Here is a 27,474-nt window from a genome sequence, read left to right as displayed (position 1 = left end):
GGTCTTCCAAAAGGACAATTACCCCAAGCATACTTCCAAAGTTGGCGTAAGGACAACAAAGTCAAGGTATTGGAGTGGCCATCACAAAGCCCTGACCTCAATCCCATAGAAACAAAACATTTGACCCAAGTTAAACTATTTAAATGCAATGCTACCAAATACTAATTGAGTGTATGTAAACTTCTGACCCACTGGGAATGTGATGAAAGAGAAGCTGAAATAAATCACTTATTATTCTGACATTTCACATTCTTAAAATAAAGCGGTGATCCTACCTGACCTAAGACAGGGAATTTTTACTAGGATTAAATGTCAGGAATTGTGAAAAACAGAGTTTAAATATATTTGGCTACGGTGTATGTAAACTTCCGACTTCAACTGTTGGTACCAATGACTTGCATTGGATTTGTGCCACAAATGCTAAAATGTTAGCATTTGAAACAGTAGACAAACCAAAGCATGGATTGCCATCATACCCTGCTTAGAAGGTAAAGAACCAAAGTCATTTTGTAATTTGGGTAAACTATCCCTTAATGTGTCAACATTGTTCCAGGTGATTTTAAAAAGAAAGAAAAACACCTGGAACAGCATCATCTAGTGGTCTGAACCAGGTAACATTTGGATGTATCAACTTCAATTACTAATTTCTATGAATAGAAAAAAAACATTTACCAAACTCACTGAGAATGCAATACATAGGATGAAAAAACAACACTCCAAGCCGCAGCTCCGTACTACTTGTCAGACACAGAGATCTGATACTATAAACTCGTTGTCGGGGGGGTCCGTGGGTGGCTTTGACCATATCTTTGGATTCCTCATGTCTAACTCATGCCAGGTGTGGCATATCAAGAAGCTGATTAAACAGCATGATCATTACAAAAGTCTGGAATAAAGCCCTTTTGGGTGGGCCTGGCACTAAATAATGTTGCAGGAATGCAAATTTGATCTGTTTCTAACAATCAATTTCAGAACAATCAGAGATGGTGGTGTCAAAATAATCTTGTGCTTAACTTCTTGAAACTCCCCATCCCGGATCCGGGTTTGTGACTAAAGCCTCAGGCTCATTAGCATAACGCAACGTTAACGATTTCTGAAAATCGCAAATAAAATGAAAATAATGCGTCTGCTCTCAAGCTTAGCCTTTTCTTAACAACACTGTCATCTCAGATTTTCAAAATATGCTTTTGAACCATAGAAATTGACTAATTTGTGTAAGAGTATGCAAAGCTAGCATAGCATTTTGAGTAGCATTTAGCACGCAACATTTTCACAAAAACCAGATAACCAAATAAATAAAATCATTTACCTTTGAAGAGCTTCTGATGTTTTCAATGAGGAGACTCTCAGTTACATACCAAATGCGCAGTTTTTCCTGAAAGCGTCTGTGTGTAGGAGAAATCGTTCCGTTTTCTACATTGCGTCTGGCTACCGAAACGAACCGAAAATTCAGTCACCTACAACGTAAAACTTTTTCCGGATTAACTACATAATATCGACCGAAACATGGCAAACGTTGTTTGGAATCAATCCTCAAGGTGTTTTTTCACATATCTCTTCATTGATATGCAGTTCGTGGAAGCTTGCTTTCCTCTCTGTATCGCATGGAAAAATACTGGCAGGTGACTTTTGCGCACCAATTTCGGCGCAGGACACCGGGCGGACACCTGGTAAATGTGGTCTCTTATGGTCAATCTTCCAATGATCTGCCTACAAATACGTCACAATGCTGCAGACACCTTGGGGAAACGACAGAAAGGGCAGGCTCATTCCTCTCGCATTCACAGCCATATAAGGAGACAATGGAAAACAGAGCCTCAAAAATCCTTGTCATTTCCTGGATGCCATCTCATCTTGGTTTTGCCTGAAGCTCACGTTCTAGGGCACGCACAGAGAATATCTTGGTATTTCTGGACACGTCAGAGTGTTTTCTTTCGAATGCTATCAATTATATGCATAGTCGAGCATCTTTTTGTGACAAAATATCTTGTTTAAAACGGGAACGTTTTTCATCCAAAAATGAAATAGCGCCCCCATAGATGTAAGAGGTTAATGAGGTAGAACAACCCATTTACCTTTAAACCCAATACTACTACAATTGCAAAACACTATAGGGAAGAGTGGGGTAAGATGAGCCATTTTCTTTTATATTCAGCATCACTCCTTCAAGGGAAATATAGCATTTTTTCTAACAAAGATATCTACATATATTTCAGGATGTAGTGGAGTGGGCACCAACCGGTTGAAAGCGATTAACTTGTCGATCACCAAACATTACTGTAAATGGTAAAGCCTTGCATTCCTTTTTTTTCGCGCCGTTGGCGGTAGGTGCACTTGATTCAGCAGCTCTAGCGCCGGGAAGGCAGTGTTCCCATTTTGAACCATTTCATGTGTTTGAAGTTAGAAAACCGCCTAACCGGCAGGCCCAGGGAGCAAGTCAAGTGCACTTATAGGCCCACCACTGGCCAATCAGATAGCTCAGATCACCCTCTCTGCACAGTTTCCTGGCGCCATAGACAAAGTTGATAATGTGAGAGTTCAAAATCATGACGGGAGACTCAACGAATACAGCAAAGACCAGCTGTTTTTATGACTAAGTTCATGTTTAAGTTGATAATCAGCACTGTCAACACTTTTGTTCAACCATTTTATAAGCCATAAAATGCACACTCCATACTTCCACTTACGCTACAAGCAGCACTGCAGCAGCAATGAATGAGTACAGCAAAGTGTCGATAATCTTGCGTTGTTGATAATGAGGAATATTTCACTGTCTCTGGTCATAAGAGTAACATGATTTGGTGCATGAGGCAGTAATAATGCCGTGCGACTTAAATCTCTCCATCAGCTAGAAGACTGGGTCCCCTTAGCGGAGGGAGGAAGAATGGAGGGAAGGCGAGTCGGATGAGAGGCAGCCTCACCACTGCTCCCTCCCTTCAGCCTGACCATCAGATGCAGGCCATCAGAGCAGTAAAAAATTAATATGCTCACTCAGCGTTGCCTAACAAATTACAAAAAAATGTATAAATATTATTTCAAAATGGGTCTGAGAAAAACATTGGCAGGATTTGTGTTGCATAGTCTTACGTTTTTTTAAGTCATTTTTTAAAAAGATCTGAGCGGTAGATCTCCGCTTGCATTTTGACTCAAACAAGGTTGGTGTCCACTGATGTAGTGTATCCCTGGAAATAAACAGAATATAAAACATTAATTTTGAAAACATAGTTTGTCCGAAAAAAGTGGTCTCTTGGCACAATTTAGTTGAGTGGCGGGACAGGATAAGTTAAGCCGCCTACAGATGTCTATACTGAACTAAAATATTACATCTACCTTTTTAAAACACTAGCTACGTTTCCATACAATTGGCAACAGATTTTCATTAGAATATTTTTTTAATGCATTTTGCCATCCAATTGACTTGTTGCGGATAGAAGTCTGTGTGTGATGACAGTGCACATAAAACTTCTGCAGTTAAATTCCCTTGTACCAGATAAAACATACAAGTTAAATGGTTTTACATCCCTCTACTGATGGTTGTAACAAAGAAAAATGCATTATATAGCTTATGTGCCCATTGGCACATGCGCATTAAACAGTTCAAAACAGTGCATATATTATGACATTAACACTTTTTGTTTGTTTTGGCCTTGGGCAAGGGTTTATTCGGCTGATCGCGCACAACTTTTTTGTTGTTGAGGAAAGCCATGTACGGAAGCTACAGTCCTTCATCGGTGAAAGAGTCAACTGTAGAGATTCTTCAATCACGTTTTGTTGTCATTCAACGATAAATGACTTGTTTTTATGCAAATTGTGTTCACTTGAGAAATTCTGCACCAAACATTCTAGTTAGATATAAAATTGAATGACTAAGATTTCCTTGGCAAAAGAGTCAAAATTAATGACAGATTTCTTGAGTTATTTTATATTCATTCTGACTATTTTGAGGAAGTGTATAAAGGCTATCGCATCTCAGTACTATCGCTTTTTTCTCGTTTTTCAAGCAAAGGTCGAAGTATGCGAGCACACTCATTACGTTCGCATAACAGAGTTTGGCTAGGCAACAAAGATGCAGAATCATCTGGCCAAGTGCATAAAGTTCCCTCAGCGCTCACAACAAGCAACCTCTGACAAAAGTTCCTCTACTTCTATTTGAGGTGAAAATAATGAATCAGACACCTTATCAATAGCAAAAGCTCAAGGTCCTCCTGGAATCAGAAGGTATTTTTGACTCAATGGACAATGGAGGAACATAGACAGATATGCTGATGAATGTCTTGCTTGAACTGTGTATGCAACTGGTTCACCTCTGATGCTCACAGGCAATGTGTTTTGGAAGAGATTTCTGAATGTTCTTCGCCCAGCATACACCCCTCCAACCAAACATGCTTTATCTACTCATTTGTTGAATGCAGAGTTCAGAGTTCAAGTGAAGGTCAAGCAAATCATAAAGAAAGCAGACAATAATGCAATCATCTCTGATGGGTGGTTGAATGTTCGTGGGCAAGGAATAATTAACTATATCATCTCCACCCCTCAACCAGTATTCTACAAGAGCACAGAAGGGACAGACACACTGGTCTACACACTGCAGATGAGCTGAAGGCAGTCATCAATGACCTTGGACCACAGAAGGTAATTGCACTGGTGACAGACAATGCTGCAAACATGAAGGCTGCTTGGTCTAAAGTGGAGGAGCCCTACTCTCACATCACATCCATTGGCTGTGCTGCTCATGCATTGAATCTGCTCCTCAAGGATATCATGGCACTGAAAACAATGGATACACTCTACAAGAGAGCCAAGGAAATGGTTAAGTATGTGAAGGGTCATCAAGTTATAGCAGTAATCTACCTCACCAGGCAAAGTGAGAAGAATAAGAGCACCGCATTGAAGCTGCCCAGCTACACCCGTTGGGGTAGGGTTGACATCATGTTTGACACTCTCCTGGAGGGGAAGGAGTCCAAAAAATGACCATATCACAGTCTGCCGATATGGGCAACCCCATCAAGAGGATCCTCCTGGATCAAGTATTTTGGGAGAGAGTGGTAAGTAGCCTGAAACCTATAGCAGTAGCCATTGCACGGATTAAGGGAGACAATGCCATCCTGTCTGATGTTCAGACTCTGCTTGCAGATATAAAAGAAGTAGTACGTATTGCCCTGCCCACATCACTGTTGCTCCATGCAGAGGAAATTGCAGTTCTGAAATGCATCAAAAAGCATGAAGACTTCTGCCTGAAGGCCATACACACGGCAGAGTACATGTTGGACCCCAAGTATGCTGGAAAGAGCATCCTGTCTGGTGCAGACAAGGCCTATGGTGTCATCACTACCGTGTCTCGCCACCTTGGCCTGGATAAGAGCATTGTTCTTGGCAGTCTGGCGAAGTACAATTCCAAGCAAGGGCTTTGGGATGTAGATGCAATATGGCAGTCGCGCCAACATATCTCATCAGCCACCTGGTGGAAGGGACTTGGTGGTTCTGAGGCTCTTCCCCCTGCTGCTTACATCATCCTCCAAATCCCACCAACATCAGATGCCTCAGAGCGCAACTGGTCCTTGTTTGGGAACACACACACCAAAGTGCACAACAGGCTGACCAATACAAGGGTTGAAAAATAGGTGGCCAATAGGGCAAATGAGGATTTTTGAGCATGACAACGAGCCATCCTCAACAAGGTTGGAAAGTGACAGTGTAGATGAGGTATCAGAGTCTGATGTTCAAGAAGTGGACATTGAGGAGGTTCAGGGAGAAGACATGGAAGCCTGAGAGGAAGACGACCAAAGATTTAGTTTCTGGAGTGTCATTTTATGTTGAGAACATTTTAGGGAGATGCGATGGAACATTGGGGCTCAATCAATATTCCATTTTGTTGATCAGCGAAATCATCCCATGTGAAAAGTCAACTCATTAATTTAAGTTAAATTCATAACTAAATTGTTTTATTTTGGAAGGATTTAATTTTGGAAGGATTTAATCATTTGCAATTATGTCTACTTATGATAAGGTACAATGTTTAAGTTTCTGTCTGCATATGATATGGTAAATATATACAATGCAAAAAACATCTACATTTAAATTGTATTAATATTCATTTGTTTTTATTCCCGTTAATTCCCACGGAAAGTTTCCACCTCTGAATATCCCCCAAAATGATCAACCTTACTTATGACCGAAAATCACTTCTGGACATCTGAACAGCAATTATTCAACTCGAAATGGACAAAGATGTTTTTCTTTAACGAGTCCCGACGAAGGATATACGGCTTTCTCGGGAACGGGGCCAAAACCCATCATTTGCAAAGACGGAGAATAGGGTTCTGGAGGTCAGGCTGCCTTTGAAAATTCATAGACGAGTGAGTAAACCCCCTCTACCATAAGTCCTATTAGCCAATGTGCAATCATTGGATAACAAAATGGATGAGCGCCGATCGAGGATATCCTATAAACGAGACATTAAAAACTGTAATACCTTACGTTTCATTGAGTCGTGGCTGAACGACATGGATAACATACCACTGGCGGGGTACTCGGTCCATCTGCAAGATAGAACATTTGCCTCCAGTAAGACGAGGGGTGACATCTAATATTAAGCAAGTCTAAAGGTTTTGCTCGCCTGAGGTAGAGTCTCTCATGATAAGCTGTGGACCATACTATTTACCAAGAGTTTTCATCTATATTCTTCGTAGCGGTCTACATACCATCAAACCGATGCTGGCACTAAGACCACTATCAATGAGCTGTACAGCCGTGGCCAAAAGTTATAAGAATGACACAAATATACTTTTTCATAAAGTCTGCTGCCTCAGTTTGTATAATGGCAATTTGCATATACTGCAGAATGTTATGAAGAGTGATCAGATGAATTGCAATTAATTTCAAAGTCCCTCTTTGCCATGCAAATGAACTGAATCCCAATAAAACATTTCCACTGCATTTCAGCCCTGCAACAAAAGGACCAGCTGACATCATGTCAGTGATTCTCTCGTGACACAGGTGCGAGTGTTGACGAGGACAAGGCTGGAGATCACTCTGTCATGCTGATTGAGTTCGAATAACAGACTGGAAGCTTCAAAAGGAGGGTGGTGCTTGGAATCATTGTTCTTCCTCTGTCAATCATGGTTTATGAGCCGTCATCATTGCTTTGCACAAAAAGGGCTTCACAGGCAAGGATATTGCTGCCAGTAAGATTGCACCTAAATCAACCATTTATTGGATCATCAAGAAGCGCCAGGACCGTCTCCTAAAGTTGATTCAGCTGCGGGATCGGGGCACCACAGTACAGAGCTTGCTCAGGAATAGCAGCATACAGGTGTGAGTGCAGCAGACAGATATCAATGCATCTGCACGCAGTGAGGCGTAGACCTTTTGAGGACTGCTGAGGACTGGGGTAAAGTCATTTTCTCTGATGAATCCCCTTTCCGATTGTTTGCAGCATCCGTAAAAAAGCTTGTCCAGAGAAGACAAGGTGGGCGCTACCATCAGTCCTGTGTCATGCCAACAGTAAAGCATCCTGAGACCATTCATGTGTGGGGTTGCTTCTCAGCCAAGGGAGTGGGCTCACTCACAATTTTTCCTAACACAGCCATGAATAAAGAATGGTACCAACACATCCTCCGAGACAACTTCTCCCAACCATCCAGGAACAGTTTGGTGACGAACAATGCCTTTTCCAGCATGATGGAGCACCTTGCAATAAGACAAAAGTGATAACTAAGTGGCTTGGGGAACAAAACATTATTTTGGGTTCATGGCAAGGAAACTCCCCAGACCTTAATCCCATTGAGAACTTGTGGTCAATCCTCAAGAGAATTCTGACTCCAAGCATTGATTATGCAAGAATGGGCTGCCATCATTCAGGATGTGGCCCAGAAGTTAATTGACAGCATGCCAGGGCAGATTGCAGAGGTCTTGAAAAAGAAGGGTCAACATTGCAAATATTGACTCTTTTCATCAACTTCGTGTAATTGTCAATAAAAGCCTTTGACACTTATGAAATTCTTGTTACTATGGAATACTGAAGTATAATTACATCTGACAATAATATCTAAAGATCCTGAAGCAGCAAACTTTGTGGAAATTAATATTTGTCATTCTCAAAACTTTTGGCCACGACTGTATATGGCCATAAGCAAACAGGAAAACAATCATCAAGAGGCGGCGCTCCTAGTGTCTGGGGACTTTAATGCAGGGAAATTTAAATCAGTTGTACCTAATATCAACCAGCATGTTAAATGTTCAACCAGAGGGGGAAAAAGTCTAGACCACCTTTACTCCACACACACTTACAAGAGACACTTACAAAGCTCTCCCTCACCCTATATTTGGCAAACCTGACCATAATTCTATCCTATTGATTTCTGCTCACAAGCAAAAACTAAACCAGGAAGTACCAGTGACTCGCTCAATAAGGAAGTGGTCAGAGGACGCAGATGCTAAGCTACAGGACTGTTTTGTTAGCACAGACTGGAATATGTTCCAGGATACTTCCTATGGCATTGAGGAGTACACTACATCAGTCCCTGCCTTCATCAATAAGTGCATTGATGACGTCCACCCCACAGTGACCACACGTACATACCACAACCAGAAGCCATGGATTACAGGCAACATCCACACTGAGCTAAAGGGTAGAGCTGCCGCTTTCAAGGAGCGGGACGCTAACCCGGAAGCTTTTAAGAAATCCCGCTATTCCCTCCAACGAACCATCAAGCAGGCAAAGCGTCAATACAGGACTAAGATTGAATCCTACTACTACTACTACTACTACGCTCTTCAGATGTGGCAGGGATTGCAAACTATTAAGGACTACAAAGGGAAGCACTGCCGCGAGCTGCCCAGTGATGCAAGTCTACCATATGAGCAAAATAACTTCTATACTCGCTTCAATGCCAGCAACACTGAAGCATGCATGAGAGCATCAGCGGTTCCAGAAAACTGTGTGATCACACTCTCCATAGCCAATGTGAGTAAGACCTTTAAACAGGCTAACATTCACAAGGCCAGACGGATTACCAGGACGTGTACTCCGAGCATGCGCTGACCAACTGGCAAGTGTCTTCACTGACATTTTCAACCTGTCCCTGACCGAGTCTGTAATACCAACATGTTTCAAGCAGACCACCGTAGTCCCTGTGCCCAAGAACACCAAGGTAACCTGCCTAAATGACTACAGACTCATAGCAATCACATCCGTAGCCATTCAGGTGCGTGCCCAGTCAACCTCCTGTACTCCCTGTTCACCCACGACTGCATAGCCAAGTACGACTCCAACACCATCAAGTTTTCCGATGACACAACTGATCACTGACAACGATGGGACAGCCTATGGGGAGGTCAGAGAACTGGAAGTGTGGTGCCAGGGTAACAACCTCTCCCTCAACGTGAGCAAGACAAAGGAGATGATTGTGGAATACAGAGAAAAGAGAGGACCGAGCACGCCCCCATTCTCATCGATGAGGCTGTAATGGAGCAGGTTGAGAGCTTCAAGTTCCTTGGTGTCCACATCACCAACAAACTATCATGGTCCAAACACACCAAGACAGTCATGGAGAGGGCACAACAATGCCTATTCCCCCTCGGGAGACTGAAAAGATTTGGTATGGATCCCCAGATCCTCAAAAAATTATACAGCTGCACCGTCGAGAGCATCCTGACGGGTGGCATCACCGCCTGGTATGGCAACTGCTCAGCCTCTGACCGCAAGGCACTACAGAGGGTAGTGCGTACGGCCCAGTACATCACTGGGGCCAAACTTCCTGCCATCCAGGACCTCTATACCAGGCGATGTCGAAGGAAGGCCCCAAAACTTGCCAATGCCCCCAAACAATTGCCAAGGACTCAAACCACCCTAGTCATAGACTGTTCTCTCTGCTACCACATGGCAAGCGGTACCGGAGCGCTAAGTCTAGGTCAAAAGGGCTTCTTTATAAGGATCGGACACTTTTTTTCAATTTTTGTCTAAAATGACACCCAGATCTAACTGCCTGTAGCCCAGGACCTGAAGCAAGGATATGCATATTCTTGATGCCATTTCAAAGGAAACACACTGAAGATTGTGGAAATGTGAAATTAATGTAGGAGAATATAACATTAGATCTGGTAAAAGATAAAAATTCTTTGTGTTTTCTTGTGTTTGTTTTTTCATCATCTTCAAAATGCAAGATTAAGGTCACACTATTATTCCAGGTTAGGCACACTTTAGTTTTTGGCCACGAGGTGGCAGCAGTATATGTGCAACGTTTTAGACTGGTCCAATGAACTATTGTATTTCTGTTCAAAATGTTGTATCAAGACTGTCTAAATGTGCCTAATTGATCTATTAATACATTTTAAGTTCATAACTGTGCACTTTCCTCAAAAAATAGCATGGTATTCTTTCACTGTAATAGCTACTGTAAATTGGGCAGTGCAGTTAGATTAACAATAATTTAAGCTTTGTATAGTTTACAGCTATACTGTTATTTTATTGTTGCTCCTTAATTTTGTGTTATATTTCTATTTTATTTTCGTTAAACTGCATTGTTGGTTAAGAGCTTGTAAGTAAGCATTTCACTGTAAGGTTGTTTTATTTTCCGCATGTGATAAATAAAAATGTATTTGATTTGTCTAGCGTATTTTGTTCTGTTGAAAGTCTACGAACAAATTTGCTGTTTCCATCAGGCCTAACATTTTTTTATCCAACATGTACTTTACTCACAGAAAAAGGTTGCATGGAAACCTTGTTACAGTCTGTCACAATTCCAATCACTGTCTCTTAAGCATTTTAACAATACTTCATACTAGAGGTCGACCGATTAATCGGAATGGCCAATTAATTAGGGCCGATTTCAAGTTTTCATAAATCTGTATTTTTGGACGCCGATTTTGCCCCAAATTTTTTTTTACAACTTTATTTAACGAGGCAAGTCAGTTAACACATTCTTATTTTCAATGACAGCCTAGGAACGGTGGGTTTACTGCCTTGTTCAGGGGCAGAACGACAGATTTTTACCTTGTCAGCTCAGGGATTCAATCTTGCAAACTTACGGTTAACTAGTCCAGCACTCTAACCACCTTCCTCACAAGGAGCCTGCCTGTTATGTGAATGCCAAAGTAAGTTGCTAGCTAGCATTCAACTTATCTTATAAAAAACAATCAATCAATCATAATCACTAGTTATAACGACACATGGTTGATGATATTACTAGTTTATCTAGCGTGTCCTGCGTTGCATATAATCGATGCAGTGCGAATTCGCGAAAAAGGACTGTCATTGCTCCAACGTGTACCTAACCATAAATATCAATGCCTTTCTTAATATCAATACACAGAAGTATATATTTTTAAAACCTGCATATTTAGCTAAAAGGTTAGCAGGCAATATTAACCAGGTGAAATTGTGTCACTTCTCTTGCGTTCATTGCACGCAGCCTCAGGGTATATGCAACAGTTTGGGCCACCTGACTCATTGCAAACTAATTTGCCAGAATTTTACGTAATTAGGACATAACATTGAAGGTTGTGCAATGTAACAGCAATGTTTAGACTTAGGGATGCCATCCGTTAGATAAAATATGGAACGGTTCCGTATTTCACTGAAAGAATAAATGTTCTGTTTTTGAAATTATAGTTTCCGGATTTGACCATATTAATGATCTACGGCTCGTATTTCTGTGTATTATGTTATAAATAATTCTATGATTTGATAGAGCAGTCTGACTGAGTGATGGTAGGCACCAGCAGGCTCGTAAGCTTTTGTTCAAACAGCACTTTAGTGTGTTTTGCCAGCAGCTCTTCGCAATGCTTCAAGCATTGCGCTGTTTATGACTTCAAGCCTATCAACTCCCGAGATTAGGCTGGTGTAACCGATGTGAAATGGCTAGCTAGTTAGCGGGGTGAGCGCTAATAGCGTTTCAAACGTCACTCGTTCTGAGACTTGGAGTAGTTGTTCCCCTTGTTCTGCATGGGTAACACTGCTTCGAGGGTGGCTGTTGTCGATGTGTTCCTGGTTCGAGGCCAGGTAGCGGCGAGGAGTGGGATGGAAGCTATACTGTTACACTGGCAATACTAAAGTGCCTATAAGAACATCCAATAGTCAAAGGTAAATGAAATACAAATCGTAGAGAGAGAAATAGTCCTATAATAAACTACAAACTAAAACTTCTTACCTGGGAATATTGAAAACTCATGTTAAAAGGAACCACCAGCTTTCATATGTTCTCATGTTCTGAGCAAGGAACTTAAACTTTAGCTTTCTTACATGGCACATATTGCACTTTTACTTTCTTCTCCAACACTTTGTTTTTGCATTATTTAAACCAAATTGAACATGTTTCAATATTTATGAGGCTAAATTGATTTTGTTGATGTATTAAGTTAAAATAAGTGTTCATTAAGTATTGTTGTAATTGTCATTATTACAAATACATTTTAAAAGTTTTCCGATTAATTGGTATCGGCTTTTTTTGGTCCTCCAATAATCGGTATCGGCGTTGAAAAATCCTAATCGGTCGACCTCTACTTCATACACATTTTCTAAAAGAGAACGGATTCTGTATACTGGTCGTTAGGGTGGGATTGGCATGGGTTGTGGGGGGTCCGTGGGTTGCTTTTGCCAATTTCTGGTGATTACCCCCATGTCTTACTCATTAGTAGGAAGACGTTTGCTCCAAATCGGACGTTGAGTACAATATTTATTGAATATTATCTGAAATCCTATAACTTAAAATGGCCAATTTGAGTGCAATCAATTAGCTTCATTTCTGAGAGAAAACTAAATTTCAACTAAATAAAAAGTTTCAGGAATACCAATCTTAACCATTTCAGTACAGAGGATTCCAGAACAATCTGAGACGGTGGGTGCCATGGCTTGCTGAAATGACATGGAACGACTCTAGTAGCCTTTCGGGATAATTCAACCAACTTCTACATTTGGGCTTTCCAAATGCTCTTTGTGACTGACCACCTGCCAAAGTGGCTGGTGAAACAGGGCTCTACAGTGCAACCATTTTACTCACATACACGCCTAAATGTTTTGCTGTGCGACATGGAATTTTTATTTAGGAGCAACAGTGCACCTACAAAATTAAGGATTCTAGTTTTAATAGCTCAAATGTTTCATTCATCAACTACGGCACATATGTGCTCTTTGTTTTAAAAAAAATGTCAGCCATATGAAATAGACAGTCTTATCCGCCAATGCCAAAATCCACCCGCATTTGGTGAGTGTTAATTTTTCCACCCTGGTCCCATGATTTGAATGGGATTTGTGCCACAAATGCTAAAACGTCAACATGTGGAAACAATGCAAGGGCAATTCATACTTAGTTGCAGTCATACCTTGTTCAAAGACTATTACAGGGTAAGAAAACCAATGCGTCATTTAATTATTTAGGTGAACTATCCCTTTAACACATCTATGGCCCAATTGATAACCGAGCAGCAATATTGCAAGCTAGCTAAATTAGCTACTCAGCTGGTCAGGTACAGGCCTGGCATCTGATGATTAGCAAGGATAGTCCAGATAACTAGTTGGCTAAGTAATTAAGGCCTGCATGTTGGGATTATCACTTGATTTTCAACATGAACAGACAGCGGAATGTCAACCAATAATATTCCTAATACTGCAGGTGAATTAAGTTAACACCAATCATGTGATGAATCATACAGGTTGGCAAAGTAGATAAAGTAACGTTCTTTGGATTGACACCAATGACGTTACAATGTAGCTAGCTAGTTGAAGTAGCTAGCTATCTACATAAGACAGCTAACGTTCGCTACATAAGTGGCTTGCTGTATAATTCAAAAGCTAGCTAACTGTCATGGCCAACGATTTAGCTAGCATTAACTCGTTTTTCTTGGTGAGACAGATAACGATAGTAACTTAGATACTTTATCAAGCTAACGTAGTTAGGCTCAGTCATACATTTGACAGGTCGGCTAGATAGCTATGCCCTAGTTTACATCGTTGACAACACATAGCGTCAGTATGAAATTAGCCGTTACTGGGTTTTTGAAACATCAGCTAGCAAACTAACATTGCACACAACTTTTTGGATCAAACAGAACTGCGAAAATACCCTACCTGTTAGGAGTTCCAAGATGGAGTCCTGTGCAATTTCAATTGATAAGCTAACTGCCCAAAAGTGATGACCAATAATAATTTACAAGACATAGGAAAACTACTATATTTTGACATTCCAGTAGGTGAGACACATTCAAACCAAAAACTATTAATTCAAAAGGTAGCTATATGGTTCCTAATATACACAAATTAAACACATAAACCGGGCGACAATCTGTACTTAGTAAACACACTACGTGGAAAAGCTGGGTCTTCACAACCGAACATGCTGCACTGCCACTGGAATGGTTTGACAGCTCTCTAGGCCAATCGGGTTTGACTGCTCGGTAAACCAATCAATTTCGATTAAATATAATTATTTTAGCAAAACAATATTGATTCACTTGAAGATATGGGAGTTTTTTTTACGTTTACCATAATTAGTTACATACATTTATGTTGATCCATAAGCTAATTTTTTTTCAGCGAATCCCAGTCACAACAGAACTGAAATCGATTAATCAAAATGGGCAGGACTAACAGTAAGCAGCACGGTTGATTGAGTGTTCGCGATAACGAAAGCATGATGGTCAGCATCCATGGCATTACAAAAGACTGCAGCACTGGTCAGTTTTTAAAATCTTTGACTGCAGACTAGGCTACATCTCTGCAACCTGATGTAAACAACATTACAAGCTGTTCATTGTAGCCTATGTTTCCAGTACATGTTTGCTTCACCTGTTGATACACATGTATGAAGGTTTTCGTTGAATTTTGTTTCATACAAAATACCGGCCCTGTTTGTGGGCTGGTATGATGAAATCATCATAAAAAATAAAAACATTATTTCGGGAGCCAATGTTTCCTTATGTATTTATGGGTGTGCTATTCTTTAGTATTATAACCATTAAGGCACTGTTGTTGGAATAGTGATTTCCATAATGGCTGATGAATCAATAGATAGACCTATTGAAGGTATATAGAAGGAAAACATTATGTGAAATATCTCAATTAAAATGTAGCCTATATTGCAGCATAAACTTTAATTTTTGTAGAAAATAAAAGCATTTATGTTTCTACATGTCATGTAAAGATCTTGTGGGGTTTCCTCTAATTTAGCAAAATGGAATGTACAGTATATCAAAGCCTTTATCCATCTGTGTGATATCAGTGGCCTATTTATTCAACATATAACCTGAAATTTGTATTGCTTTGAGTTTAGAACATGCAGTGGTACCTCCTTACAATCAAAGCCCTTTATTTGCCCATTTGCAAAATGTTTGATTACCTGTGAGGTTTGTAATTACAACATTTCATCTGCAAATAAAGGAACGTCATAGACACACCAACCCTACTGATGCAATAACAAGACAGATATCTTTATGGATGTCAGTCATACACCTGTACATACATGACATTTGTTGTATGCTCAACCAACAGGTTATATTTTGTACAAATTGTTGTGAACATCTGTCAAAATAGTAAAAATAAACACCTGGAACCTTGATGATAACATTTAATCTACAAAACTAAAATTGTTCAACAGTTTGCACATTGAAACAATGTGTTAATTTATTAATCAAACAGCACAATCATTATTACATAATTATAGACGATGATGTGAAAAAAGTAGGCTTCTTCTCCACTATATGAAACATCTGGATTTCTTTTGATTACACAGACTGGAATATGTTACGGGGTTCATCCAATGGCATTGAGGAGTATACCACCTTAGTCACCAGCTTCATCAATAAGTGCATCGACAACGTCGTCCCCACAGTGACCGTACGTACAATCAGAAGCCATGGATTACAGGCAACATCCGCACTGAGCTAAAGGCTAGAGCTGTCATTTTCAAGGAGTGGGACACTAATCCGGACGCTCATAAGAAATCCCGCTATGCCCTCCGACAAACCATCAAACAGGCAAAGCGTCAATACAAGACTAAGATTGAATCCTACTACACCATCTCTGACGCTCGTCGAGGTAGAGCTTGTAAACTATTACGAACTACAAAGGGAAACCCAGCTGCGAGCTGCCCAGTGACGCAAGCCTACCAGACGAGATAATTGCCTTTTATGCTCGCTTCGAGGAAAGCAACATTGAAACATGCATGAGAGTGCCAGCTGTTCTGGACAACTGCGTGATCACGCTCTCCGTAGCCGATGTGAGCGAGACCTTTTAACATTCACAAGGCCGTGTACTCAGCATGCGCGGACCAACTGGCAAGTGTCATCACTGACATTTTCAATCTCTCCCTGACCGAGTCTGTAATACCTACATGTTTCAAGCAGACCAACATAGTCCCTATGCTTAAGAAAGCAAAACTGACCTGCCTAAATTACTACCGCCCTGTAGCACTCACATCCGTAGACATGAAGTGCTTTGAAAGGCTGGTCATGGCTCATATCAACACCAGCATCCCGGAAATCCTAGACCCACTCAATTTGCATACCGTCCCAACAGATCCACAGCTGACGCAATCTCAATCGCACCCCACACTGCCCTTTCCCACCTGGACAAAAGGAACACCTATGTGAGAATGCTTTTCATTGACTACAGCTCAGCGTTCAACAACATGGTGCCCACAAAGCTCATCACTAAGCTAAGGACCCTGGGACTAAACACCTCCCTCTAAACACCTCACTTCCTGATGGGCCGCCCCTAGGTGGTGAGGGTAGGTAACAACACATCTGCCATGCTGATCCTCAATACGGGGGCCCCTCAGGGGTGTGTGATTAGTCCCCTCCTGTTACTCTCTGTTCACCCACGACTGCGTATCCAAGCACGACTACATAACCATCATTAAGTTTGCTGACGACACAACAGCGGTAGGCCTGATCACCGACAATGATGAGGCAGCCTAGAGGGAGGAGGTCAGAGACATGGCAGTGTGGTGCCAGGACAATACTCTCCCTCCACGTGAGCAAGACAAAGGAGCTGATCGTGGACTACAGGAAAAGTAGGACCGAACATGCCCCCATTCAAATCAACGGACTGTAGTGGGAGTTGATAGTTTTAAGTTCCTTGGTGTACACATCACCAACAAACTATCATGGTCTAAACACTCCAAGACAGTCGTGAAGAGGGCACGACAACACCTTTTCCACCTCAGGAGACTGAAAAGATTTGTCATGGGTCCCCAGATTCTCAAAAAGTTCTACAGCTGCTCTATCGAGAGCATCCTGATCAGCTGCATCACTGCCTGGTATGGCAACTGCTCGGCATCCAACTGTAACGCGCTACAGAGGGTAGTGCGTAAGGTCCAGTACATCACTGGGGCCAACGTTCCTGCCATCCAGGACTTACAGAGTATAGTAAAAAATAAAGAAAAACCCTGGAATGAGAAAATAGCAAAACGAAAACCCTGGAATGAGTATGTCTCTAAACTTGTGACTGGTACTGTATATACTAGACGGTGTCAGAGGAAGGCCCAAAATATTGTCCAAGTCATAGACTGATCTCTCTGCTACCGCACAGCAAGTGGTACCAGAGCACCAAGTCTAGGTCCAAAAGGCTCCTTAACAGCTTCTACCCTCAAGCCATAATACTGCTGAACAATTAATCAAATGGCCAACAGGACTAGTTACATTGACACCCCCCCTTCCATGTTTTTACACTGCTGCTGCTCGCTATTTATTATCTTTGTATAGTCACTTTACCCCTACCTACATGTACAAATTACCTCGACTAACCTGTACCCACGTACATTGACTCAGTACCAGTACCACTTGTATATAGCCTCGTTATTGTTATTTTATTGTGTTACTTTTTATTTCCTTTTTTACTTTAGTAAACATTTTATTAACTATTTCTTGACCTGCATTGTTGGTTAAGGGCTTGTAAAGTAAGTATCTACATCTGTTGTATTCGGGCATGTGACAAATAAATGTTTTATTTTTTTTATTTGACTTCATCAAAACTGAAAATATTTACTCAAGATATCTGTGAAGTAATTATAATCTTTATTCATAGTTACCCTATTACAGACTGATAAAACTGATGCCAGATTTTGGAATCAGTTGGCGATGAAACCTTTAGGATGTTTTCCATTGTGGAGTCGGTTATAAGAATTCATTTGATGTCCTATTTCTCATGCAATTGAATCTAATTCATTTATAAGTCTTAATTTCAAGGCACTGGTGTGCTTGTGGCGTCATTTGATGGAGTTCAGCATACAGTAACATAGTTTGCCAGGCAGTTGTAAGAAATTAGACAAAATCAGGTTTAAAGTCCTAGTGCATTCAAAAACGTGATATACCTGTCTTTTATAAATATGTCCACACTAGGTGGTTGGAATAATACTGTAAAATTGCGAAAATTATGATAATTCCCTTTTAATGTATGAGATTTTTGAAAAGACTGCCTGAAATTTCAGACTGTTCTGGTGGGATAAAGGTTTTGGCCTGCCTGGTGACATCAACACGCGGTAAATTGGTTAATAGACCAATAAGAAAGAGAACTCTAAACCTCTGCCAAATACAGCTAGTTTTCAGTTAGTGGCAGATTTTTTGGGGTGCATGAGCTACAGAAGGCTAAATCGATCCTTAATGCAAGACTAGTAAAGGCCCACTGCACTACTTTTGTGAGAAGATTATTTTTCTAAATTCAGATTTTTCAGGGGGTGCTGCAAGCACCCTCAGGACCCATACTTCCCGCGGCTATGATTAGGGCTGTAATAAGATAGATAGCTTAGGCTATTATCAAGGCATTTGTGGCTACAAGCTTTAGACACATTTGGATTTTTGATCATCTGGAAAAAATACTAATTGAAAGTAAAATGATGACAGACCTTCAAATCAATTAGCTTCTCACTGACAAAAACTGGTTGAAACAACAATGTTTCCACGTCATGACGTTGAATCAAAGTGGAAAACTGATTGGATTTGCAAAAGGTCATCAACGTAAGGGAATTTGGTCTTGTTTAATCTAAATCCAATAACATAGTGAAATGTTTTGTTGATTTCAAGTTGATTTCACATTAGTTGACAACTCAACCAAATGTAAATCAAAACTAGACGTTGAAATTACATCTATGCCCAGTGGGTTTCGGCAACGGGTAAATCCTATATGATGAGATGCATTGATTCATGAATGTTGGCAAATTTACCTAAAATGATGAATATGTATATGTAAGGTACATATATAGTTTTGAATGCCATTGGAAAAATGGTAAAGTACACAGGAATAATTGTTCAGCAGTGTGGGTTAAAAAAAAGAACATATCGCAAGCTACAATTTAGATTTCAAATAAGTGTAACGGATGTGAAACGGCTAGCTTAGTTAGCGGTGCGCGCTAAATAGCGTTTCAATCGGTGACGTCACTTGCTCTGAGACCTTGAAGTAGTGGTTCCCCTTGCTCTGATTTGTGGAGCGATGGGTAACCATGCTTCGTGGGTGACTGTTGTTGATGTGTGCAGAGGCTCCCTGGTTTGCACCCGGGTATGGGCGAGGGAACGGTCTAAAGTTATACTATTACATTGATGCTGTTGACCCGGATCACTGGTTGCTGCGGAAAAGGAGGAGGTCAAAAGGGGTGTGAGTGTAACGGATGTGAAACTTCTAGCTTAGTTAGCGGTGCGCGCTAAATAGTGTTTCAATTGGGTTACGATGCTTCGTGGGTGTCAGTTGTTGATGTGTGCAGAGGGTCCCTGGTTCGTGCCCGGTTATGGGCGAGGGGACGGTCTAAAGTTATACTGTTACATAGGCACATTCTTCTCTTGTCCTCTACCTTACAACTCTTCCCTGGGTCTTTGGTGTACAAGAGATGTGTTGTCTGTACATATACCTAGTAAAATAATGGTTAATAAACGACTCTAAAGGGGCCCCATAAAATTAGCTTTTGTATTTTCTGGAATTCTTCTCTGTTTTATTTTTCCTGGTTTCAGTTTTTTTAAGTGTTTTACTCTCAATATTAGAATGATTCATAGAGAACAATGAAAATGGATGTTCTGAGTCCATGTCATGCTTAAATCACATCAAAAGAACAATTTTGAGTTCTGGAAAAAAAACGAAATAATTTATATTTAAGTGTAATTCCCCTTTAATTGTGCATAAAGCGAGACAGGAATGTGTTGGTCTAGCGATGTTTTTGCTGTTAGGCTTACTGCTGCTCCTTACAAAAAAGTTATACAGTAATCCTGCAGGAATTCAAACCTTTGTGAAGGAATTGTGCAGTTGTCCTGCACGAATCCTGTAGGATTGACAAACTCCTGCAGGAAAAGTCCCTGATGCTCCTGTAGGACACCTGCAGAAGTTTGACAGAAATTCTGAAAATACTCCACAAATATGACAATTTCTGCAGAGTATTCCTCCAGGATTTTCCTGCAAGATATGGCAATTCCTGTACGACCATGACAATTCCTGCAGGAAACCTGCGGAATTATGGCCCGATGAATATCAAAATCCTGCAGGATATGGCAATTCCTGCATGACCAAGTACATTCCTGCAGAAATCAAATAAAAATCCCATAGGATGGCTGGAAGACAGTTTAGATAGTTTAAAGTACTGCTAATATTAAAAAAAAAATTTTTTACAGGTAATGAGTCAGAGAAACATACTAAAACTATAACAAATATGAACATGTTATAGGGTAGCATAGTTATTTTTTTCTGTGTTGTGTTTGCAGAATCTTTTTTTCTGAGTAAGAATGTGGATTGTCCTACATTAAATGTTATTGGTGGACTATCTGCATAATTCCTTTAAGAATTGACCTAGAGGAAAGTGGCCCTGAAATTCCTGTGTGAATTTTTTGTGCAGGATTCCAGTAGGAGTTTTTTTGGAAGGGCCAGTAAAAATGTCATGGCAGAGTGTGCAAAACAATGGTCACACATTTGGTACAAATAATCATGAAAACTTTGTCAGGTAAGCCTACTTTGCAGTTAACATTTAATTGAGAAGGTTTTGGGGAAAGTCTTTCTGTTTACCCACAAGACGGTTTTCATTAGCTTCACTAACTGACTACATACGGAGTGATGGACAAATGTGTGCACCAAACAGACAGACGGGCAATATTGCTGGAAATAATTGGCAGATATTGTGTTACGTTTTGACTTTTTTGCCAATAGTGGCTAACCAGGAGTGGGATAAATGCAATGTGGCTTTGATTGGATATTAGCCAGGAGCTTTATGTTTATGACAGTTTGTGATGGAACACATTAAATAAATTCATTTTTTTTCAGAATTGCTTGCCTAGCTACTCATAGGTGGGCTGCAAGCTACTGGTACTGTAGCTCGCTATCTACCTGTTGGAGGCCGTTTCGCAAGTGGGTGTTGTCTGCAACGTGATGTTTCTGTTCCCCAGTCCCCATCATGTATAAACCCATTTACCCATGGGGTGGCAGGGTAGCCTAGTGGTTAGAGCATTGGACTAGCAACCAGAAGGTTGCAAGCTCAAATCCCCAAGCTGACGAGGTACAAATCTGTCATTCTGCCCCTGAACAGGAAAGCTTATCCACTGTTCCTAGGCTGTCATTGAAAATAAGAATTTGTTCTTAACTGACTTGTCTAGTAAAATAAAGATTCAAATTTTGGGGGTTAACCTACGTTATTGTTATTCTGTTTAGCAACAGTGAGAGAGCATGGTTGTTGTTAAGCTGATCATCTTATTCTGCAACAAATATCCTGCATTTTGTATAAAATACATTGGCAAACTTTAACATTTGCATCATCAAACAATGACTTAATCACAGACACATTAGGGAAAGCTGCCCATCTGGATTTTGTGTAATTAAATAAGAGTAGCTGACAGGCCTATAATGCACAGGGGTACCAAATACTCTTAGTCCATTTTATCTCCCCTCCCTCTGGCACTCAGCGTCCTTATACACACTCCCACTGTGTGAAGGTTGACAACCTGGGCCAGCACCAGGCATAAGTGGCATGATCGGTCGTTTAGGGCCCCAGGCCGCTAAGGGGCCCGACCCTCCAAAAAATAATAATATACTGAAAAAATATATAAACACAACATGCAACAATTTCAACAATTTTATTGAGTTCCAGTTCATATAAGGAAATCAGTCAATTGAAATAAATTTATTAGAACCTTAATCTATGGATTTCATATCATGGTACTGGGGTGCAGCCATGTGTTGGCTTGGGAGGGCATAGGCCCACAAACTTGGGAGCCAGGTCTAACCAATCAGAATGGGTTTTTCACCACAAAAGGGCATTCTTACAGACAGAAATACTCCTGCTTCATCAGCTGTCCGGGTGGCTGGTCTCAGACGATCCCACAGGTGAAGAAGACGGGTGTGGAGGTCCTGAGCTGGCATGGTTACACCTGGTCTGCGGATGTGAGGCCGGTTGGGCGTACTACCAAATTCTCTAAAACAGAATTGGAGGAGGCTTATGGTAGAGAAATTAACATTAAATTCTCTGGCAATAGCTCTAGTGGAAATTCCTGCAGTCAGCATGTCAATTGCAAGCTCCCTCAACTTGAGACATCTGTGGCATAGTGTTGTGTGACAAAACTGTACATTTTAGTGTGGCCTTTTGTCCCCTGTACAAGGTGCACCTGTGTAATGATCATGCCGTCATCAGGTGGATGAATTATCTTGGCAAAGGAGAAATGCTCACTCTCAGGGATGTAAACAAATGTGTGCACAAAACTTGAGAGAATTATTTAAGCTCATGAAACATGGAACCAACACTTTACATGTCGCGTTTATATTTTTGTTCAGTTTATATATATGTATATATATATATATATATATATATATATATATATATATATATATATATATATATATATATACATATATATAAACTCAGCAAAAAATAAATATCTTCTTTGTCAAGCCCTGGTCTTAGTATTTTGTGTTTTCTTTATTTATTTGGTCAGGCCAGGGTGTGACATGGGTTTTGGTATGTGGTGTGTTTTGTCTTGGGGTTTTTCATAGGTATTGGGATTGTGGCTTAGTGGGGTTTTCTAGCTTAGTCTATGGCTGTCTGAAGTGGTTCTCAATCAGAGGCAGGTGTTTATCTTTGTCTCTGATTGGGAACCATATTTAGGCAGCCATATTCTTTGAGTGTGTCATGGGTGATTGTCCTTGTTCCTGTTCCTGTGTTAGGTTGAACCAGTTTAGGCTGTTTCGGTTTTCACGTTACGTTTGTTGTTTTTGTATTGATTCGTTTTTCCTTGTTTCATTAAAACATGAATCTCAATAGCCACACCGCATTTTGGTCCGACTCTCTTTCACCTAAAGAAAGCCGTTACAGAATCACCCACCACAACAGGACCAAGCGGCGTGGTGAAGGGCAACAGGAGCAACAGCAACAGCAACAGCGGCGCTATGAGGAATGGACACGGGACGATGTATTGGATGGCAAGGGTTGCTACACATGGGAGGAGATCCTAGTGGGAAAGGATAGCCTTCCATGGGAACAGGTGGAGGCAGCGAGGAGAGCAGAGGCAGCCGGAGAGAGGAGCCGGCGATATGAGGGAACACGGTTGGCAAGGAAGCCCGGGAGTCAGCCCCAAATATTTCTTGGGGGGAGGCTCACAGGGACTATGGCGACGCTAGGTAGGAGACCTACGTCAACTTCCTGTGCTTACCGGGGGGCTAGAGAGACCGGGCAGGCACCGTGTTATGCTGTGGTGCGCACGGTGTCCTCGGTGCGGGTGCATAGCCCGGTGCGGTACATTCCAGCTCCGCGTATCGGCCTGGCTAGAGTGAGCGTCGAGCCAAATGCCATGAAGCCGGCTCTACGCATCTGGTCCCCAGTGCGTCTCCTTGGGCCGGCTTACATGGCACCAGCCTTGCGCACGGTGTCTCCGGTTCACCTGCATAGCCCAGTGCGGGCTATTCCACCTCGCCGCACTGGCAGGGCGACCGAGAGTATTCAACCAGGTAAGGTTGGGCAGGCTCGGTGCACAAGAGCTCCAGTGCGCCTGCACGTTCCGGTCTACCCAGTACCACCTCCACGCACCAGCCCTCCGGTGGCAGCTCCCCGCACCAGGCTTCCTGTGCGTGTCCTCGGCCCAGTACCACCAGTGCCAGCACCACGCATCAGGCCTACAGAGCCTTCCTCCTCTCCAGCGCTGCCGGAGTCTCCCGCCTGTTCAGCGCAGTCAGAGCCTTCCTCCTCTACAGTGCTGCCAGAGTCTCCCGCCTGTTCAGCGCAGCCAGAGCCGTCAGTCAGCATGGAGCAGCCAGAGCCGTCAGTCAGCATGGAGCAGCCAGAGCCGTCAGTCAGCATGGAGCAGCCAGAGCCGTCAGTCAGCATGGAGCAGCCAGAGCCGTCAGTCAGCCAGGATCTTCCAGATCCGCCAGTCAGCCAGGAACTTCCAGATCCGCCAGTCAGCCAGGAACTTCCAGATCCGCCAGTCAGCCAGGATCTGCCGGAACCGCCAGTCAGCCAGGATCTGCTAGAACCGCCAGCCAGGATCTGCCAGATCCAACTACCTGCCTGAGCTTCCCCTCAGTCCCGAGCTTCCCCTCAGTCCCGAGCTTCCCCTCAGTCCCGAGCTTCCCCTCAGTCCCGAGCTTCCCCTCAGTCCCGAGCTTCCCCTCAGTCCCGAGCTTCCCCTCAGTCCCGAGCTACCCCTCAGTCCCGAGCTGCCCCTCAGTCCAGTGGGGCCCTTGGTGAGGGCTACCAGGCCAAGGTCGGCGGCAAGGGTTGCCTATCTAAGGACGCGACGAAAATGGACTAAGACTTTGTTGGAGTGGGGTCCACGTCCCGCGCCGGAGCCGCCACCGTGGACAGAAGCCCACCCGGACCCTCCCCTATGGGTTTAGGTGTGCGGCCGGGAGTCCGCACCTTGGGTGGGGGGGGGGTTGTTCTGTCACGCCCTGGTCTTAGTATTTTGTGTTTTCTTTATTTATTTGGTCAGGCCAGGGTGTGACATGGGTTTTGGTATGTGGTGTGTTTTGTCTTGGGGTTTTTCATAGGTATTGGGATTGTGGCTTAGTGGGGTTTTCTAGCTTAGTCTATGGCTGTCTGAAGTGGTTCTCAATCAGAGGCAGGTGTTTATCTTTGTCTCTGATTGGGAACCATATTTAGGCAGCCATATTCTTTGAGTGTGTCGTGGGTGGTTGTCCTTGTTCCTGTTCTTGTGTTAGTTTGCACCAGTTTAGGCTGTTTTGGTTTTCACGTTACGTTTATTCTTTTTGTATTGATTGGTGTTTCCTTGTTTCATTAAAACATTAATCTCAATAGCCACGCCGCATTTTGGTCCGACTCTCTTTCACCTAAAGAAAGCCGTTACATTCTTACTGTCATCTGCGTTTATTTTTTATCAAACTTAAAAAAGTGTAAATATTTGTATGATCATAACAAGATTCAACGACTGAGACATAAACTGAACAAGTTCCACAGACGTGTGATTAACAGAAATGGAATAATGTGTCCCTGAACAAAGGGGGTCAAAATCAAAGTAACAGTATCTGGTGTGGCCATCAGCTGCATTAAGTACTGCAGTGCATCTCCTCCTCATGGACTGCAACAGATTTTCCAGATCTTGCTGTGAGATGTTACCCCACTCTCCCACCAAAGCACCTGCAAATCCCTGGACATTTCTGGGGGGAATGGCCCTAGCCCTCAGCCTCCGATCCAACAGGTCCCAGATGTGCTCAATGGGATTGAGATCCGGGCTCTTCGCTGGCCATGGCAGAACACTGACATTCCTGTCTTGCAGGAAATCATGCAGAGAACGAGCAGTACGGCTGGTGGCACTGTCATGCTCGAGGGACATGTCAGAATGAGCCTGCAGGAAGGGTACCACATGAGGGAGGAGGATGTCTTCCCTGTAACGCACAGCGTTGAGATTGCTTTCAATGACAACAAGCTCAGTCCGATGATACTGTAACACACCACCCTAGACCACGATGGACCCTCCACCTCCAACTTGATCCCGCTCCAGAGTACAGGCCTCACTCAGTGTAACGCTCATTCCTTCGACGATAACGCGAATCCGGCCATCACCCTGGTGAGACAAAACCATGACTCGTCAGTGAAGAGCACTTTTTGCCAGTCCTGTCTGGTCCAGCGACGATGGGTTTGTGCCCATAGGTGACGTTGTTTCCGTGGATGTCTGGTGAGGACCTGCCTTACAACAGGTCTACAAGTCCTCAGTCCAGCCTCTCTCAGACAGTCTGAGCACTGATGGAGGGATTGTGCGTTTCTGGTGTAACTCGGGCAGTTGTTGTTGCCATCCTGTGCCTGACCCGCAGGTGTGATGTTCGGATGTACCGATCCTGTGCAGGTGTTGTTACATGTGGTCTGCCACTGCAAGGACGATCAGCTGTCCGCCCTGTCTCCCTGTAGCGCTGTCTTTCTTTTTTTTTTTTACCTTTATTTTACTAGGCAAGTCAGTTAAGAACAAATTCTTATTTTCAATGACGGCCTAGGAACAGTGGGTTAACTGCCTGTTCAGGGGCAGAACGACAGATTTTGTACCTTGTCAGCTCGGGGATTTGAACTTGCAACCATTCGGTTACTAGTCCAATGCCGTCTTAGGCATCTCACAGTACAGACATTGCAATTTATTGCCCTGGCCACATCTGCAGTCCTCATGCCTCCTTGCAGCATGCCTAAGGCACGTTCACGCAGATGAGCAGGGACCCTGGGCATCTTTCTTTTAGTGTTTTTTAGAGTCAGTAGACACACCTCTTTAGTGTCCTAAGTTTTCATAACTGTGACCTTAATTGCCTACCATCTGTAAACTGTTAGTGTCTTAAGGACCGTTCCCCAATTGCATGTTCATTAATTGTTTATGGTTCACAAGAATGGGAAACAGTGTTTGAACCCTTTACAATGAAGATCTGCAAAGTTATTTTGATTTTTATGAATTATCTTTGAAAAACAGGGTCCTGAAAAAGGGACGTTTCTTTTTTTCCTGAGTTTATATATATTTATTTATTTTTTGGAACTCAGTCGGCGTCTCAACTTACTGTTGACAGTTAGAATAATAGAATACACAATGTGCAAGTTCAAAATTGGGTTGTGCATCAACAAGTTCTGTTATGTCAGTCACTGACAGTCACTGAATTAACCATGTCAGATTGGTAAATTAGTCTCGCCAGCTTTCCAAACTTGTGTTAATCATGGCCGAATACTGACCGGTCACGCAGGGCACATGCTGAGGGGCCCTAACCTCCAGGGGCCCCCCATTGATTTAGTTAGTCACTCTCCCTCAGATTTCCTTTACAAGGCGTCAGTCATGGCAAAATGTGTAGAATTGCAGGAAATTTGCATTCAAAAGTACATTTCTTTACGCTGTCAAGAGTGAGGACCACTCAAATGTTTTGTCCGCTAGGTGGGAGATGGGCCACAACCATATCTTGCTTAGGGCCCCCAAAAGGCTACAGCTGGCCCTGTTGACAACCCTCAATACTTGATTAGCCAAACCTAAAACTGTCACTTTATAGGCTACATGCTATACACATACAACGCATTCATTAAGTATAAAGACCCCTTCATTTTTGTT

At 42.3% G+C, this 27,474-nt stretch overlaps 1 protein-coding gene across 2 annotated transcripts in view; it reads right to left on the bottom strand.

Moving 5' to 3' along the window:
• LOC135512371 (Golgi-specific brefeldin A-resistance guanine nucleotide exchange factor 1-like) overlaps window positions 1–14,337 on the bottom strand; it is a 128,684-nt gene extending 114,347 nt beyond the window's left edge. For both annotated transcript variants that reach the window (XM_064934354.1, XM_064934355.1), the window contains exon 1: window positions 14,066–14,337. The gene's annotated coding sequence lies outside the window, so the exon portion shown is untranslated. The remainder of the gene's footprint in view (window positions 1–14,065) is intronic.
• Window positions 14,338–27,474: the final 13,137 nt, after the last annotated feature.

The sequence above is a fragment of the Oncorhynchus masou genome, chromosome 24 (genome assembly GCF_036934945.1).
Source record: "Oncorhynchus masou masou isolate Uvic2021 chromosome 24, UVic_Omas_1.1, whole genome shotgun sequence".
Taxonomy (NCBI): Eukaryota; Metazoa; Chordata; class Actinopteri; order Salmoniformes; family Salmonidae; genus Oncorhynchus; species Oncorhynchus masou.
Note: the sequence above shows the minus strand (reverse complement) of the source record. Positions and strands in the feature narration are given on the sequence as shown.